The sequence below is a fragment of the Triticum aestivum genome, chromosome 3A (assembly GCF_018294505.1).
Source record: "Triticum aestivum cultivar Chinese Spring chromosome 3A, IWGSC CS RefSeq v2.1, whole genome shotgun sequence".
NCBI lineage: Eukaryota > Viridiplantae > Streptophyta > Magnoliopsida > Poales > Poaceae > Triticum > Triticum aestivum.
This window is the reverse complement of record NC_057800.1, coordinates 718,558,295-718,575,483: the sequence shown is the minus strand read 5'-3', so window position 1 is coordinate 718,575,483 and position 17,189 is coordinate 718,558,295. Positions and strand designations below refer to the sequence as shown.

Below are 17,189 nucleotides of genomic sequence, written 5' to 3'. Positions count from 1 at the left end.
TACTATTCATGTCCTCAAAACAATAGTAAGTGTGCAAGTTTATGAACATCCAAATGCTTTAGGAATCATGTCGTGCTGCTGGCATAAAATTGGACAATACACTCAGAAATGAAACAAAAAGGATACCGACTAAGAACACAGAGATTTCAGCTCCAAAGTCGGTAGCAAATCGTTCTGATGAACAAAACAAAAAGAGGCTACCAAGTATATCCAGATATTTATTGCTCACCTTTTCTTTTTCTTTCTCCAGAATCCTGCATGTGGCCATGAAGTAAGTGCGGCCAATCACTGTGACACACTTCCTGAAGTAGATGTTGTATTTTTAGCGTACTCTGCTTCGATCTTGTTCAGCCTCAAGACTACATCGCTCATCGTTATCCTATCGCGTGGCGAGTCATTGGAGCAGAGCAAACCAATCTCTAGTATTGGCGCAAGAAAACCAATGTCCGTGTCGGAGCATTGCAGTAGCCGTCTATCCACGGCATGGACAAGCTGATTCGCCTGAAATAACTGGTGAACCCATCGTCTAAGGCTCAGTTCTCCAACAAACATAGCATCGGTCGGCCTCTTTCCGGTGAAGACTTCAAGGAGCATGATTCTGTAACTGAACACATCGCTCTTTCGTGATGCTTCCCCATACGACCCATACTCTGTGCAAAAAAAAAAGGATAAACACAACTTTCAATGTGATTGGTCAATAACAGTAAAGACGGCTTAACAAAAGGTGATACACTGAGCAAGATGATCAGTAGTACTAAGTACCTGGTGATATGTAGCCGGTTGTGCCATGCATGCTTATCGAGAATACAGAGCTATCATCAATTTCTAGTAGTCTTGCAATGCCAAAATCTGCCACATGCGCAATCATGTCCTCATCAAACAACACATTGCTTGGCTTCAAGTCGCAATGTAAAACAATTTCATGGTAATCATGGTGTAGATATTCCATTGCCATTGACACATCGAGCATAACACCCAGCCTCTCGCGAAGCCCAAAAAGTCTTTCGCCCCCTTGTGAGTAGTGAAGCAGTGTCTTTAAGTTGCCATTGGACATGTACTGTAACACCAACGCTCTGAAATCCTTGTTAGAACAAGTGTTGATTATCCGTATCAGGTTGCGGTGCCGCGCCATGCGAAGCACACGGCACTCGGCGTCAAAGCTTCTAATGGCACACTTGGACTGCATGTCAAGAACCTTTATTGCAACCACTAAACCGCTGCTCAGTTGTCCCTTAAATACCTTTCCACAACCTCCAGATCCCAACAAGTTATCTTCACTGAAATTATCAGTGGCATTAACAAGCTCAAGGTGGGAAACTATCTGATGGCTTGCTAGATCTGTCAGATCATCAAACGCTTTGATCATACCTTTTTTGAGTTTGTTTCTCATCGATTGGTAGTATAAGAGCATCTCCAACAGCCGCGCAACGCGCCGCGCGCAAAAAAGTCATTTGCCGCGTGCCGTTCGCCTGGTTTGACGCGGCCGGCAGCGGTGGCTCCAGCAGACACGTTAAAATTGAGCGCGCGCGTAGCTCCAGCGGCCGCGCTAAAATACAGCGCGCGCTAAACAGTGCGTACATTTTTTTTAATAAAATTCATAGATAGAAAAAACAATACATAGATATTTTACATAGTTCCATAGCATAGGTAGATAAAAAATATTTAAATAGTGCAAGGACATAGATAAAAACTACTAGTGCAGCTACGGCCTACTCCCAGTCGTCGTGGTCATCGTCATCGTTGCCATCCTCGCTGGTCTGATCCAGGTATCGAGCCACATGTCTTCCCAAAGATCATCATCAGATGTAAAGATCGTCTCACCATCATTCTCAACTACATCGCACTGGGATAGCCCCAGGGCCTTCCGCCGATGCCTGTCCAACCGCTCAGCGCGGCGCCTTTGCATCTCCTCCTCGCGGCGCCTTGCCCAGTAGGCTTGCTCGTAGGATACGTCCTCCGGCTGTTGTTGGCGCCACTCCGCCATGACCCGCTCGTCCTCATGGGCGACGAGGAGGCGATTCTGCCGCTCAGCGTGCTCCGCACGGTCTTGTGCCGTGCGAAGACGAGGCGGCGGGGCGACGTCCAGCGCCTGCTGCAGCGTGTGGACATCGTGGAAGTTCATCTGCTGGCGCGGCCTGCCTAGGCGCCACGCCGCCGCGTCGTACGCGCGGGCGGCCTCGTGCGCCGTCTCGAAGGTGCCGAGGCCGAGCCGGAGTTGGCTGGACCATATCTCCGAGTAGAACCCGCCGTTGGGGCGCTGGCGGACGCCGCGGTAGCCCGACACTCCTCGGCGGCGCGGTGGCATGGTGGCGGGGCGCTGGAGCGGTGGCGCGGGTGGCAGCGGAAGCAACCGAGAAGCGGTGGAGGGGCGTGTGGCAACGGAAGAGGAAGAGAAGCGTGTGCAATAGGCGTGTGGTGCGCGCCGCATTTTATAGGCGCGCCGGAAACGGTGCGGCAAAAAAAGCGCGCGACCTGCCGCCTTTTTCCACGCGCGCGATTTTCCCGCAACCGCTGGAGCGTGCCGAAACGTCCCGCGCGCCCAAAAGACTCGGTTTACCGCGCGCGTGCTTTTTACCGCGGCTGTTGGAGATGCTCTGAGCAAATAGCAATAACGACAAAAACTAGTGTGATAGTTGGGAGTAGGATCTTTAGCAGATGGTACTTATTACTGGAGGTGGAGGGAGACTCGCCTTGGTGTTTCAAAAATGGTTGGCATGGAGGCATAGGGAAGCCACACAACCCAGAGTTGTTCACATACTGGCTCTCCGGAAAAGTGGCGAGGGATCCGAGCATAGGTATTGATCCATTCAGCCTATTGTATGATAGATCAATCTTCGACAATGATAGCATCGAAAATGAAATGGGGATTGGGCCTTCCAACTGGTTGTGTGACAGGTAAAGCATAGCCAGTTTCATGGAACCTCTAAGCTCAGCTGGGATGGCACCAGAAAGTAAATTATGCCCAAGATTCATAACCACCAGATGGTGCATCTTCCCAAGTTCCTTGGGGATCTCGAATTTGAGCTGGTTGAAGGACAAGGTCCAAGAATATCATGGAGCCATTGCGATTGAAGCTGAACTCTGTGCTGCCCATGTACCTCATTGTGAAGTTGCACAACTTATTAATAGCCATCTGGGTTAGAGACGCAGAACGGATGCCGGCAAACTCAAGCATTCTCGCCGTGCCACGACATTTGCTACTCTGCTTATCGTTGCCCAAGTATACGTATTGCCGCCCACGATAGATATTCGTCGCGGACATCTTCCCGGACTGCTTCGCCAGTTCCGGCGGTATTGATCCACTAAGCTGGTTGTCGTTCAGATCCAGCCAAACCAAACTCTTGCAATCTCCTAGCTCTGGCGGTATCAGCCCTGAGCTGAGAAAGAGTTATTGTTGAGAATCAAGATTGCAAGGTTGTCTAGCCGCCCCAGCCATGCCGGCAACGAGCCGGAGACCCGGTTGCTCCCGAGCGCTATCCATCTCAGGTTCTTGCAGTCCATAAGATCCGATGGGGTGCTGCCTGTGAGCCCGTTGCACTGGAGGATGAGGATCTCGAGTTGTCGAGCACCGGCTAGCGATGCGGCGATCTCACCCTACAGTTTGTTCTCCCACAGGCACTGGTGCAGAACCGGGCAATAGCACCGGTTCGTAAGGCCCTTTAATACCGGTTCCATAACCGGCACTAAAGTGTGGGCACTAAAGGCCCCCCCCTTTAGTACCGGTTCAGCATGAACCGGTGCTAAAGGGCAACCACGTGGCACGAGCCAGCTCCGGGGCCGGGAGCCCTTTAATACCGGTTGATAACACCAACCGGTACTAAAATGTTTGGGGTTTTTTTGGTTTTATGATTTCTTTTTTATTTAATTTTGTATTTTTCATTTTAATTCTTTTTCGTTTGCTGGTATTTTACGATACTACACATTGTACACGTTATGCATATATAAATAAATAAATAAATAAATAAATAGAATTTCTAGTAGAACCAATCATATATATATCATCAATGTCTCACAAACCACTATATTAATTCACACATACACACATGTATAGTTATATACAATTTCTTCTACATATGCATGTTGCCTTCGAAGCCAGTGGCATTAGCCTAATTGATGCCTTCGGAGCACGATGACAATTGGAAGTGGTTCATGACCTGGTCGATGGGGACGGTAGCGGGTAATAGTATTCTCCCTTCGGATTTATGACCTGGTCAAGAAAAAATCTCGCTATTTCCTCTTGAAGTGCTTCTACGCGCTCCGTTTCTAGAAGCTTGTCCCGCACCTCTGTGAACTGTTAAGAAGGAGATCAATATGCATGTGTATTAGTTGTGTGACTAGATATCGATAATGGTGTAAAAATTATGAATAGTATTCTGACAAGCGTACCCATTTCTGTCTTTGAGATCTGCTCCTTTAAAGGTGTAAAAATTGTGAATAATTAATCAAGCATGATAATTAAAGAGATGGCAGCTACCTAGCTAGCTAGTACTACTTAATTACTTACCTTGGGTTGAAACCATTTCAGCTGTCGTTTTCATTCGCCTTCCGTGACGCTGATGAACCTTGCCCAAGTCCTGCCCGCCGACAAAGAAAATGAATAAAGGAGTTATTAAATAGTTCATATCATGAAATGATGAACTAATAGATATAATCTCGAATACATCGTCTCGAATAATAGATATAATCTCGAATACATCGTCTTGAATAATAGATATAATCTCGCATACATCGTCTCGAATAATATATAATATTGAATAGTACATCACTGGCTAGGTAGCTAATTAAAGATCGAATACTACAGAAGAATCTAGGACACTCGCGGTTCCTGCGGCGCAGGCGGTGGACACTCAAAGAGAAGGAACCCTCACAGGATCATAGCTGAAGTGAGATCCCTGAAGAAACTGTCAGGTATTGGAGAACCTGCCGCCCTCTAACGCAACCATGTAGCGATGGACGTGCTCGTCCTCCTTGACACGGCGACTTACCACCTCCGGCGGGGACGGCTCCCTCCGCACCGAAACTGGCCCACGCGAACGCCACCAAACGAGATCAGGGTCGACGACGGGACCCGGGGCCGGGTTCCTCATCAAGTGGCGCGCCCCTCCAGGCAGCACCTCCCAGTGCCAGCCCGGCGGAGCCCAGTCCCGGACATGGGTCAGTCGGACGTCGTCGCGGATGGGTCGACGGCGAGGATGCGGGCCGGGCATCATCGAGAACAAATACTAGCTATATGCCCGCAAAAAGTAACATTTTTTTAATGATTGGATTTTGATAACTAAAATTTCTAACATTTCTATATAACACTAATTATGCTATCATGCATATGTCAAAATTCTATATGCTATTTCATACTAATTAAGCATCTAACACTAAAAACAGAAAACACAACTTTTATACATCCATTAAAAAACTGAAAAACAACATTATATAATTTTTTTCCATACTAATTAAACACTAATTATATCCATCTAACATGCATTCATACATATATACTATTGAAAAAATAATAATCTAAAAAATCTAAACTAATTAAACAAACAAAATATGTATATACTAATATATACATGCATTAATTCATACATATGTACGTGTGTGTGTGTGTGTGTGTGTGTGTGTGTGTGTGTGTGTGTGTGTGTGTGTGTGTGTGTGTGTGTTCATCATGCTTGTGTGTGTGTGTGTGTATGGGCTCGGGGAGGGGCGGCGCCCATGGTGGCTGCCGGGGGCGAGGGAGAGGGGTTAGAGGGGGAGAGCTCACAGCGGGGCGACGACGACGGCGAGGCGACAGCCGGGGGCGGCGACGGGCTGGGGCGTGACGTGGGGGCGGCGACGCGGGGACGGCGCGACGGGGACGGGCCTGGGGCGGTGACGGGGACGGGGGCGGCGACGGGGACGGGGGCGGCGACGGGGACGGGGGCGGCGACGGCGACGGCGTCGATCGATCGGGGCGCGCGGGCGGTGCTTCAATGAAGAAACAGAGGGAGAATGAAATTTTCGTAAGTGTTGTATATATAGAAGGCACCTTTAGTACCGGTTGGAGCCACCAACCAGTACTAAATGCCTGTTTTGGCCAGGCCAAGCGGCGGAAACCGCACCCCCTTTAGTACCGGTTGGTGGCTCCAACCGATACTAAAGGCCCCCCTTTAGTACCGGTTGGTGCCACGAACCGGTACTAAAGGGGGTGCGCTGGCGCAGGTGCGGTGCGCAAGTTTAGTCCCACCTCGCTAGCCGAGGGGCGACCGCACTGGTTTATAAACCCCCGTGCGGTAGCTCTCTCGAGCTCCTCTCCAAAGCAGGCCTACTGGGCCTACATGTTCTGTGCTGCCCTGTTGGCCTACTGGGCCTTTGCGGGCCTGCATCCTGGCCCAACAACAGGTTGGGTTTCTAGTCGTATGCAGGCCGCTCTGGCCTAGTAGGCGGGTTTTTTATATTTTTTTTGCTTTATTTATTTTTGAGTTGTTTTTTGCGTGTATTTAGAGTTTCTTTGTGAATATTTTTGCTTTAGGTCCAAAAATTTCAAACTTTCTGTTAGTGCCCGTAGTTTTCAAATTTGAATAGTTTAAATTTTGAATTATTTGAAATTAGTGTGAATCACTAGTTTGTGAATAACTTAACTTTAAAAATCAGTAAAGGCATGAAAGAATTTGTTTGCACATAAAATTTCTTCGCGTTTCAAATGCCATTTTATTTTTTTGCTTTATTTATTTTTGAGTTGTTTTTTTTGTGTATTTAGAGTTTCTTTGTGAATATTTTTGCTTTAGGTACAAAAAATTACAAACTTTCTGTTAGTGCCCGTAGTTTTCAAATTTGAATAGTTTAAATTTTGAATTATTTGAAATTAGTGTGAATCACTAGTTTGTGAATAACTTAACTTTAAAAATCAGTAAAGGCATGAAAGAATTTATTTGCACATAAAATTTCTTCGCGTTTCAAATGCCAAAACACATAATTAACTACCCTAACTATTACAGAGATTCCCTTCTAGGTGTGAAACACAGAAGAAAGTGATAATAGTGAAGCCGATCACATCCCAGATCTTTGGGTGTGAAACTTTTTCTTCGTGTGTATCCCTTTGTGCCGTAACCATGGAAAATTTCATCATTTAACGAGATGCTCGGGTCAATATTCACTGTGAATGGAGCAATTTCATCAAAGTTGGCAAGAATCTTCTTCCTGGGGCGCTCGCCCTCGACATCACCAGGGTCATCGCGGCTGATCTTATAGCGCAATGCACCACATACCGGGCAAGCGTTCAAATCCTCGTACTCACCGCGGTAGAGGATGCAATCATTAGGGCATGCATGTATCTTCTGCACCTCTAACCCTAGAGGGCAGACAACCTTCTTTGCTTCGTACATACTCTCGGGCAATTTGTTGTCCTTTGGAAGCATATCCTTTATCATTACCAGCAAGTTTCCAAATCCCTTGTTAGATACACCATTCTCTGCCTTCCATTGCAGCAATTCCAGTGTGGTGCCCATCTTTTTCTTGTCACCTACGAAATTCGGGTACAACAATTTTTTGTGATCCTCTAACATGCACTGCAACTTCTTCTTCTCCAAATCACTTGCGCAGTTTCTCTTTGCATCGGCAATGGCCCGACCTAGATCATCAACGGGCTCATATGATACCTCTTCTTCAGCTTCTTCCCGCATTGCCGGCTCAGCTTCTTCCCGCATTACCGGCTCAGCTTCTTCCCCCATTGTTGTATCATCGTATTCAGGGAACCCATGGCCAGGATAGCTGTCGTCATCCTCTTCTTCTTTATTGTCTTCCATCATAACCCCTCTTTCTCCGTGCTTGGTCCAAACATTATAGTGGGGCATGAAACCGGACTTAAACAGGTGGACGTGAATGATTCTTGACGTAGAGTAATTGTGATCATTCTTACAGCCATCACATGGACAAGGCATAAAACCATCCGCCCGCTTGTTTGCCTCAGCCGCAAGCAGAAAAGTATGCACGCCCTCAACAATTTCATGGTCATTTAGCTCTCTAAACAATTAGGTAAATGACCGAAAAACAACAAATGATGTCAGAACATGTTGGAAATTGATGACGTCGCTTTGAATGCTGCATACTGAACACAAAAGAAGTCCGGAGTTCAAATAAGTTATTAAAAATAAAAAAGAGGTGCAATGCTGGTTAATTTGCTTCAAGCCATTCGGAATAGTGTAGACTGCACTGCACATAGCTCAGTGCAATCTATGCTATTCCGCAAGGCTTGAAGCTAATCAACATGCAGGTGAGCATTGCAACTCTTCGTCATTGTCTGTGCACTCACGGCTTATAAACCGCTCATACTGCCTCTCTCTTGGCGAGGTGGGACTAAAAATCAGCTTACTAAGAAACTCTAGTACCGGTTCAGGGCATGAACCGGTACTAAAGGTCTTCGTGGGGGCCCCAGCCTGACCATAGCCTCACACAGCCTCATTAGTACCGGTTCGTGGCATGAACTGGTACTAAAGGTTGTCCACGAACCGGTACTAATGATGCCCACCTGCCTAGCCATTGGAATCGGCACTAATGATCACATTAGTGCCGGCTCAAATTCAAACCGGCACTAATGTGCTTCACATTTGACCCTTTTTCTACTAGTGAGGATGAGTTCCCGGAGCCGGCTAAGGCTGCCGAGGGATGCGGGGATGGATCCATTGATGTAGTTGAGGCTATGGTCTAGATATGAAGGAATCAGGGTACGGGATTTTTCCTACTATCCTTTCAGTACTTCAATCCCCTGATTGGTTAATTGACACCGGTGCCAATGTACATGTTTGTGCTGACGCCTCCATGTTTTCTTCTTACCAGGCAACAGGGACTTCACCCGTGCTGATGGGGAACGGGTCACATGCCATCGTTTGAGGTGTTGGTACGGTTGATCTGAAGTTTACTTCGGGGAAGACTGTGCGTCTGAAGAACGTTCATCATGTGCCGTCCATCAATAAAAATCACGTTAGCGGTTCCCGTTTATGTCGAGATGGTTTTAAGTTGGTTTTGGAATCCAATAAAGTTGTAATTTCTAAGTGTGGATAATTTGTTGGAAAAGGCTATGAGTGCGGAGGCTTGTTCCGCATATCTTTGTCAGATATTTGCACTAAAGTTATTAATAATGTTTGCCACAATAATGAGTCTGATATTTGGCATTCACGACTCTGTCATATTAACTTTGGTTGCATGACGCGGTTAGCCAATATGAATTTAATTCCGAAAATCTCTATTGTCAAAGGCTCCAAGTGTCAAGTATGTGTGCAAGCTAAGCAACCTCGCAAGTCCCATAAGACTGCAGAGGCAAGAGACTTGGCGCCACTAGAGCTTATACATTCTGATCTTTGTGAGATGAATGGCGTGTTGACAAAAGGTGGAAAGAGATACTTCATGACGTTGATTGATGACTCCACTAGATATTGTTATGTGTATCTTCTGAAATCAAAAGATGAGGCTTTGACTTTCTTTAAAAACTATAAAGCTGAGGCAGAGAACCAACTTGATCGAAAAATTAAACGGTTAGGTCCGATCGTGGTGGAGAGTATTTTTCCAATGAATTTGATATGTTTTGTGCGGAACATGGTATAATCCATGGGAGGACGCCTCCCTACTCACCCCAGTCAAATGGGGTAGCCGAAAGAAAGAACCGAACTCTAACTAATATGGTTAACACCATGTTAGACACTTCGGATCTATCCAAGGAATGGTGGGGGGAGGCACTAATGACTGCGTGTCATGTCCTAAACCGAGTTCCCACAAAGCATAAGACCATGACTCCATTTGAGGAATGAGAAAGGAAAAGGTTGAAACTCTCTTACCTACGTACTTGGGGTTGTTTGGCGAAAGTTAATATACCAATTCCCAAGAAGCGCAAGCTTGGACCAAAAACCGTGGATTGTGTTCTTCTGGGCTATGCTTTTCATAGCATCGGCTATAGATTTTTGATAATAAAATCTGAGGTATCCGACATGCATGTTGGTAAGATTATGGAATCAAATGATGCAACTTTCTTTGAGGACATATTTCCTATGAAGGATATGTCGAGTTCATCAAATCAGGAGATACCTACTCCATATAGTGAGGAATTCACTGTAATTCCTGAACCCACCATTGTGATGGAACACGTTGAGAATCCTGTTGAGGGTAACAATGGAACTCCTATGAGGAGTAAGAGACAGAGGACTGCAAAGTCTTTTGGTGATGATTTCATTGTATACCTCGTGGATGACACACCCAGGACTATTTCAGAAGCCTATGCATCTCCTGATGCTGACTACTGGAAGGAAGCTGTACGTAGCGAGATGGATTCCATCTTAGCTAACGGTACCTGGGAGATCACTGACCGTCCTTATGGGTGCAAACCTGTAGGATGTAAGTGGGTGTTCAAGAAGAAGCTTAGACCTGATGGTACGATTGAGAAGTACAAGGCACGGCTTGTGGCCAAGGGTTATACCCAGAAAGAAGGTGAAGACTTCTTTGATACTTACTCATTCGTGGCTAGACTGACCACAATTCGGGTGCTACTATCACTTGCTATCTCACATGGTCTTCTCGTTCATCAAATGGATGTTAAGACGGCTTTCCTCAATGGAGAGTTAAAGGAGGAAATTTACATGGATCAGCCAGATGGTTTTGTAGTACCTGGTCAGGAAGGAAAGGTGTGCAAGTTATTAGAGTCTTTATATGGCCTTAAACAAGCTCCTAAGGAGTGGCATGAGAAGTTCAAAAGAACATTAACTGCTGCCGGCTTTGTAGTAAACGATGGTGACAAGTGCGTGTACTATCGCTATAGTGGGGGCGAAGGAGTTATTCTTTGTCTGTATGTCGACGACATATTGATCTTTGGAACCAAACTTGATTTAATCAAGGAGGTTAAGGATTTTTTATCTCGCTATTTTGAGATGAAGGATCTAGGAGTAGCTGATGTTATCTTAAACATCAAGCTGTTGAGAGACGAGAATGGTGGGATCACACTGCTTCAGTCTCATTATGTGGAAAAGGTCTTGAGTCGTTTTGGGTATAGCGACCGCACGCCTTCTCCAACTCCATATGATGCTAGTGTGTTGCTTCGAAAGAATCCACGGATTGCTAGAGATCAACTGAGGTATTCTCAGATTATTGGCTCGCTTATGTATTTGGCGAGTGCCACGAGGCCTGACATCTCTTTTGCTGTGAGCAAGCTAAGTCGGTTTGTGTCAAAACCAGGAGATGATCATTGGCATGCGCTTGAGAGAGTTATGCGCTATTTGAAAGGCACCACGAGCTATGGGATTCACTACACCGGGTATCCAAGGGTACTGGAGGATTATAGTGACTCAAACTGGATATCTGATGCTGATGAGATTAAGGTCACAAGTGGTTATGTTTTTACACTTGGTGGTGGCACTGTTTCCTGGAAGTCTTGCAAGCAGACCATCTTAACGAGGTCAACTATGGAAGCAGAACTCACAACATTAGACACTGCCACTGTTGAAGCAGAGTGGCTTCGTGAACTCTTGATGGACTTACCTATGGTTGAAAAACCAATACCCCTATCCTGATGAACTGTGATAATTAAACTGTGATCGTCAAGATAAACAGTTCTAAGGACAATATGAAGTTCTCAAGGCATGTGAAGAGGAGACTAAAATCTGTCAGAAAATTGAGGAACTCCGAAGTTATTACGTTGGATTATATCCAAACGTCGAAAAACTTGGCAGATCCCTTCACAAAGGGTCTATCACGTAATGTGATAGATAATGCATCGATGGAGATGGGTTTGAGACCCACCGCATGAGTTGTCCATAGTGGTAACTCACTCTATGTGATCGGAGATCCCGTGAAGTAGAAGTGGGAGACAAGCTGTTGGTCAGCTGGGAGGAGAGTATCCCTATATTAATTATCCCACTCCGTGAAGATGCATACTCTCCTGATCTGCATGGCAGGTTGATACTTATCTTAATGTGTTCCAAGTGGCTTATTCGGGTAAGCAGAGATGTTGTCCTGCAGAACATCTTCTGAAGAACACACCTATATGAATTTGACTGTTAACGTCGCAGTCTGTGAGAATTGGGTGTTCTCTAATAAATTCATGAAAGGCCCTGGAGTATGACGAATACGCTCCACCCGCGGGAAAGCCTTGCGGCAGCCCAGTATCGGTCAAGAATTTGTGTGAAACTAGTTTCACAGAAAACTTGTAGTTCAAGGCATAGTCCACTATTCAAGTTGTGATCTAGTGCAGCATAAATTTCTAAGTGGAAGTTCAACTTCACAGTCTCCACTAAGCACCGATATATAAAACAATGTTTTGGAACTAAATGATGAGATGTGCCAATGAGACTTTGTGGGGGATTGTTGGAATTTTGCTAGTAGGCCTTTGGCCCAAAGCCCAACTAAAATTCTGAAATTCTCTTGGCCCATTCATGCACACATGTGAGTGGAGTGAGTGAGGCTAAAGTTTAGTCCCACCCCGGAAGTGGAGAGAGAGTTGCACCTTTTTATAAGGTGAGCTCTTCTACCACTTGTATGAGCATGAGAAGAGGAGACCTACATGCTCGCCTCGTCACGACGCGCCGCGGGTTGCGGGATTGAGCCGAGCCGAGGACAGAGCTATGCACGTTGTCTATATTTTTGCTGCATGGGAAAATTAATGAGTCATTAATTAATAATTAATGGATGCGTTAATTACTGAACCGTTTCCGATTCTTTTGGATCGTGACGACTCGGACGTGGGGCTTACTCCCACGACCTACCCGGCCCGTACTATATAGTCAGGCAGACGTCTACCCTAGCCGCTGCCGCTTCGTATGGTTTCTCACCATCGTTCCAGATTATTGCGCCGCCAAGCAAGTCTTCTCCATCCCTCCTTCCGGCATGCACCGCGAGAAGGGACAGCAGGCCTCCGGAACCCCGCCTCTCGTGATCTTGTACGGGAGAGGGGCGATCAGGTTTTTGGGGAGCGCACTCGCGCGACTGCTGGCAGTAACGACTTCGCGAACGACGACTTCTTCCCCGACCTCGGCAACCTCATCCTCGACGACATGGGCAACAACGTCAACGCCGGCGGTGCTGCACCCGCTGCACTGTATGTGATTCTATCCTTCCTGTTCGAGATCGTGGTAGAATTTATGTTTCTAGTATGTGCCCTAGATGTGATATGTTCATCTGCTATGCTAGTTCGCATGATTAGTTTAATCTCTACTGCTGTGGTCATGATTTATATTCTGTTTATTCGGATTAAATCTCATAGTAATTTGCTCATATTTCCAAAAGCCCCAGTGAACGCATTCGAGCTAAGGTCCAGCACCCTGAGCTCGGCAAGCGCGCCTAGAGAGTCAGGCACAGAGTCGCTGAAGTGATTGAAGGATAGAGAGAGTGACGAGAGCCGCGGAAGCCCAACGAGTACGTCACCAGGGAGCTTAGGGCATCTCGAGCCGCCCCCCCCCCCCCCCGAGACGCCCTCCCAGGCCACTTTTTAGACGCCGGCGGGCAAAAAACGCCCCACTCGGGCCCCCAGAAAGCTGTTTTTCGCTGGATTTGACGAAAGTTAGCGCCGGCACACCCACCCCAATCCCAGGCCCCTGGGGGCAGCTGGGGACGCCGTCATGTCTTTTTTGCATGCACAGGCCCACTTGCCAGCCCCTCTTTCTTCCCTCTCTCTCCTCTCTCATCTCCTTTCTCTTTTTTCTTTCTCTTCTCTCCTCTTCTTTTCCATCCGCCACCTACCACACACACAGCCGGAGCAGAGCACGCATGGCCGCGGAGGGGCTCGTGCCCAGCGCGGAGCGGACAGCGCATGGCCGGGGCGGGGCTCGCGCTCGCCGGCCATCTTCGACGTCGCCGGTGAGAAGTCCCCTTGCATCACCACCAGCAGCTTCCCCACCGCTTCCGGCGCGGCTGCCAGCGCCTCCCTCATCTTCCGCTCCCCGCCTCCCGCGCAGCAGGACAGCCACAACAACGCCACCACGGCCTCGCGCCCCATTTGCCCATCACGTCCGCCGGCGCGGCTGCAGTGGGCCGCCTCTACTAGAGCATCAGCGCGGACTCCGCCATGGCTGTGGGCGCGGCCGCCACGGCGAGCGCGAGCGCGGGCACTGCGTCGGCTCGGACCATCGACGCTCGGGCGGGCCGCGCGCGTACCTGCACAGTCGCGGCCATGCACAGGATGGCTGCCGGTGATGCGGCCTCCTTGAGGATCCTCACCAGATCGGTTTCTTGGCATCTTTGCTGACTCCGCCCGCAGACAAGACGGCAGCCATGGCCTCCACGGCCATCTTGACCCGTCCATGCTTCTCCGTGTCGTCCCGGGTCAGGTAGGGCACCATCTCCGGCGCCATGGTGGCCAGGATCCTCACCGCGTCGACATGCGCGTCGGTGCCCCCGCCCGCGCACTCCACGGCGCATGGCCGAGGCGGGGGCTCGCGCTGGCGCGGCTGTGGCGGGGGGCTCGCGTGGCTGGAGCGGAGCACGCGTAGCCGGGGAGGGGCTCGCGCGCGCATGGCCGGGTCGGGGAGGGCCTCGTCTTCTTCGTCCTCGCAGTGGCCGTCCCCGTGGCCGCAAGCGAGCAGGGGGGAGCCGGTGCGTGCGTGCACGCGCAGGCGGCAGCAGCGGAGGGCGGCCACGGCCAGGCGCGGGCGCGAGCTGCTGGAAGGCGACGCGTTCGACGGCCTCGCTTGGGGGTGGAAACGGCTGGAGATCTTTTCACCCCCAAGCCAAAAATTTCGCCGGCAGCCTCCCAAGCGCCGAAAAAAATGCCTCGTGGAGGACCGAACGGCTGGAGATGCCCTCACCAGAGAAGTTGTTGTTGGACAGGTTGAGGTAGGAGAGCGACGCCGGGAACGCGATGTCGGGCGGGAAAACACCCTCCAGATGGTTGTTGAAGAGGTTGAGTGAAGTAAGAGCAGTGCAGCCCGACAGGACCCCAGGCAGCACCGCACCGGAGATTAAATTTCCAGACAGATCAAGTGACTCCATTCTCGAGCAATTGGGGAATACCGGGACCGGGAGTGGCCCGGAGATTTTGTTCCAGGCGAGGATCAGCCGGGGGACACCGCCCATCCAGCTGAGGTCACCGTCGCCGGTGATATTGTTGCCCGACATGTCAAGGACGTCTAGGCGGGTAGAAATGTCCCCGCCGTCTCCTTGCCCGCGGCCACGGCCAACGAGTGCGTTACCAGAAAGGTTCAGCTCCCTCAGCCCGTCGCACAAGCCGGCGAGCACGCGGGCGTCCGTGATGGATCCACGCAGCATGCTGTTCCCGGACAGGTCCAGCCGAGCCAGCTTCTGGCCACACCTCCACCCTCCGTCACCGCCGCTCGCTAGCGAGCCGCTGACGTTGACACCCCGCAAACTGACGACCTCAATATCACCCAGCCGCAGCAATGTGGCGGCGACGGCACGGAAATCGACATCAAGTGGCACCCCCGCGAGGGACAGCGACACGAGGCTCCTCCCTCCCGTGGTGCACGCCGCACCGGGGAACCTGCACGCGCCATCGCCGCGGCTCCAACCCCTGAGCTCCGCGCGGTTCCGTACTGCCCCCTTGAACCTCTCCAGCAGCTGCTCATCGTTGTCGTCGTCGACGTTGGCCAGGGCTACCACCGACGCCCGAGCATTAGCAAGCAGCAGCAGAATAAGCGTGATCAGGCGCAAAGCAGTAACCATAGCAGCGCCGACGCCCGCTGCTCAGCTACCGGCGGCCACGCGCTAGAGAAGAAAATGTTTACAACAATACTACTCAGAGAACGCCGGTACATGTTCAGCAACGTCTGCGTTAGGTGCATATATCTCTTGTCTCCAGATTCCTTTTGACCGGCGGCTATCCAAATCCCACATAGCCAAGTGCACATTATCATTTTGCCAAGTCGTCCTGAGCATCCAAATCAAGGTCTAAAAGATTGAACATGGGCCGTCAGAATTGAATTTTGGTCAAAAGGGGCTTCGATAAATAATCAACTCGGATATGTTAATATTGTACAACTTGCATGTGCGGTAGTTAAGTAGTATGCAAGATGCATCCGTTGATTTTCTTCTAAGTCTAAGTTGATTTTTTTGTTCCAACACATTTCTACTTTTATGTGTACCAGCCAAATGTACTAGTACTAGAATAATTCTTGCACATCTTCTCCCTGATAGGCCGGTACATAATGGCAGATCCACGAATTGAAGTTACCCGGCATCCGCATTGACATTAGCTAGGTAAATACTTGACCTACACAAGCTCGTGAAATGATCTACAAAATCAAAGTGAATACTGAATATAAGCGTCTTCTCGTAAATTTTTTGCACTATACACATCAAATTAATGCATGGTGGTGTGGCAGAAAAGATTGTAAACAAAGGAAGAAGAAGAGCATGTGCCAAGGGGAGAAAGACAAGCCGCTAGCTGATGCCTGATGGTGGTCATTGCAGCTGTTGGGTGTGCGCTTGCGGCTGGTTGTGGTACCGGTGCCGTCTGGCGCCGCCGCCGCTGCATTTGATGCCTCTTCTTGTGTGCGGTTCCTCCACAGCAATCCAATCAGCTTGCTCCGTTAGAGTCCATCGCCGGCGACCAGATCAGAGAGCAGTTTTTCAAGTGGAGGCGCCACTGCCCGTGGAGCCGTGAGAGAGGAGCAGTGCGTACAGCCGAGGAGGAGGCATCCAGCGGCGGTGTCGGCGTGAAGGACGAAGCGGCGTTGAGAAGGAGCAGTGCGTCCAGCGGCGGCGTGCACTAGACAGTTCAGGCGCTAGGATTGGATCTGTCGATTTGGGGATCGATCAATTTTTTCCCGTTATCGTGTGAGGCGCATCTTACATCCGCGCAATCTGCACTTTAACTTACGCACATGTTAGAGCATCTGCAGCCCGCGGACACCAAATCCGACCCCCAAACGGGGTGTGAGGGAGTCCTGGATTAGGGGGTGTCCGGATGGCCGGACTATACCTTCAACCGGACTCCTGTACTATGAAGATACAAGATTGAAGACTTCGTCCCGTGTCCGGAAGGGACTTTCCTTGGCGTGGAAGGCAAACTTGGCGATACGGATATATAGATCTCCTATCATTGTAACCGACTTTGTGTAACCCCAACTCTATATAAACCAGAGGGTTTTAGTCCGTAGGACAACATACGGAACAACAATCATACCATATGCTAGCTTCTAGGGTTTAGCCTCTCCGATCTCGTGGTAGGTCTACTCTTATACTACCCATATCATCAATATTAATCAAGCAGGACGTAGGGTTTTACC

General features: G+C 49.1%; 2 pseudogenes; both read right to left on the bottom strand.

Annotated features, from left to right (window-relative positions):
* Positions 1-338: 338 nt before the first annotated feature.
* Positions 339-949, bottom strand: LOC123059402 (probable LRR receptor-like serine/threonine-protein kinase At3g47570; annotated as a pseudogene).
* Positions 950-2,571: 1,622 nt separating this feature from the next.
* LOC123057252 (brassinosteroid LRR receptor kinase BRI1-like) lies at positions 2,572-15,624 on the bottom strand (annotated as a pseudogene).
* Positions 15,625-17,189: the final 1,565 nt, after the last annotated feature.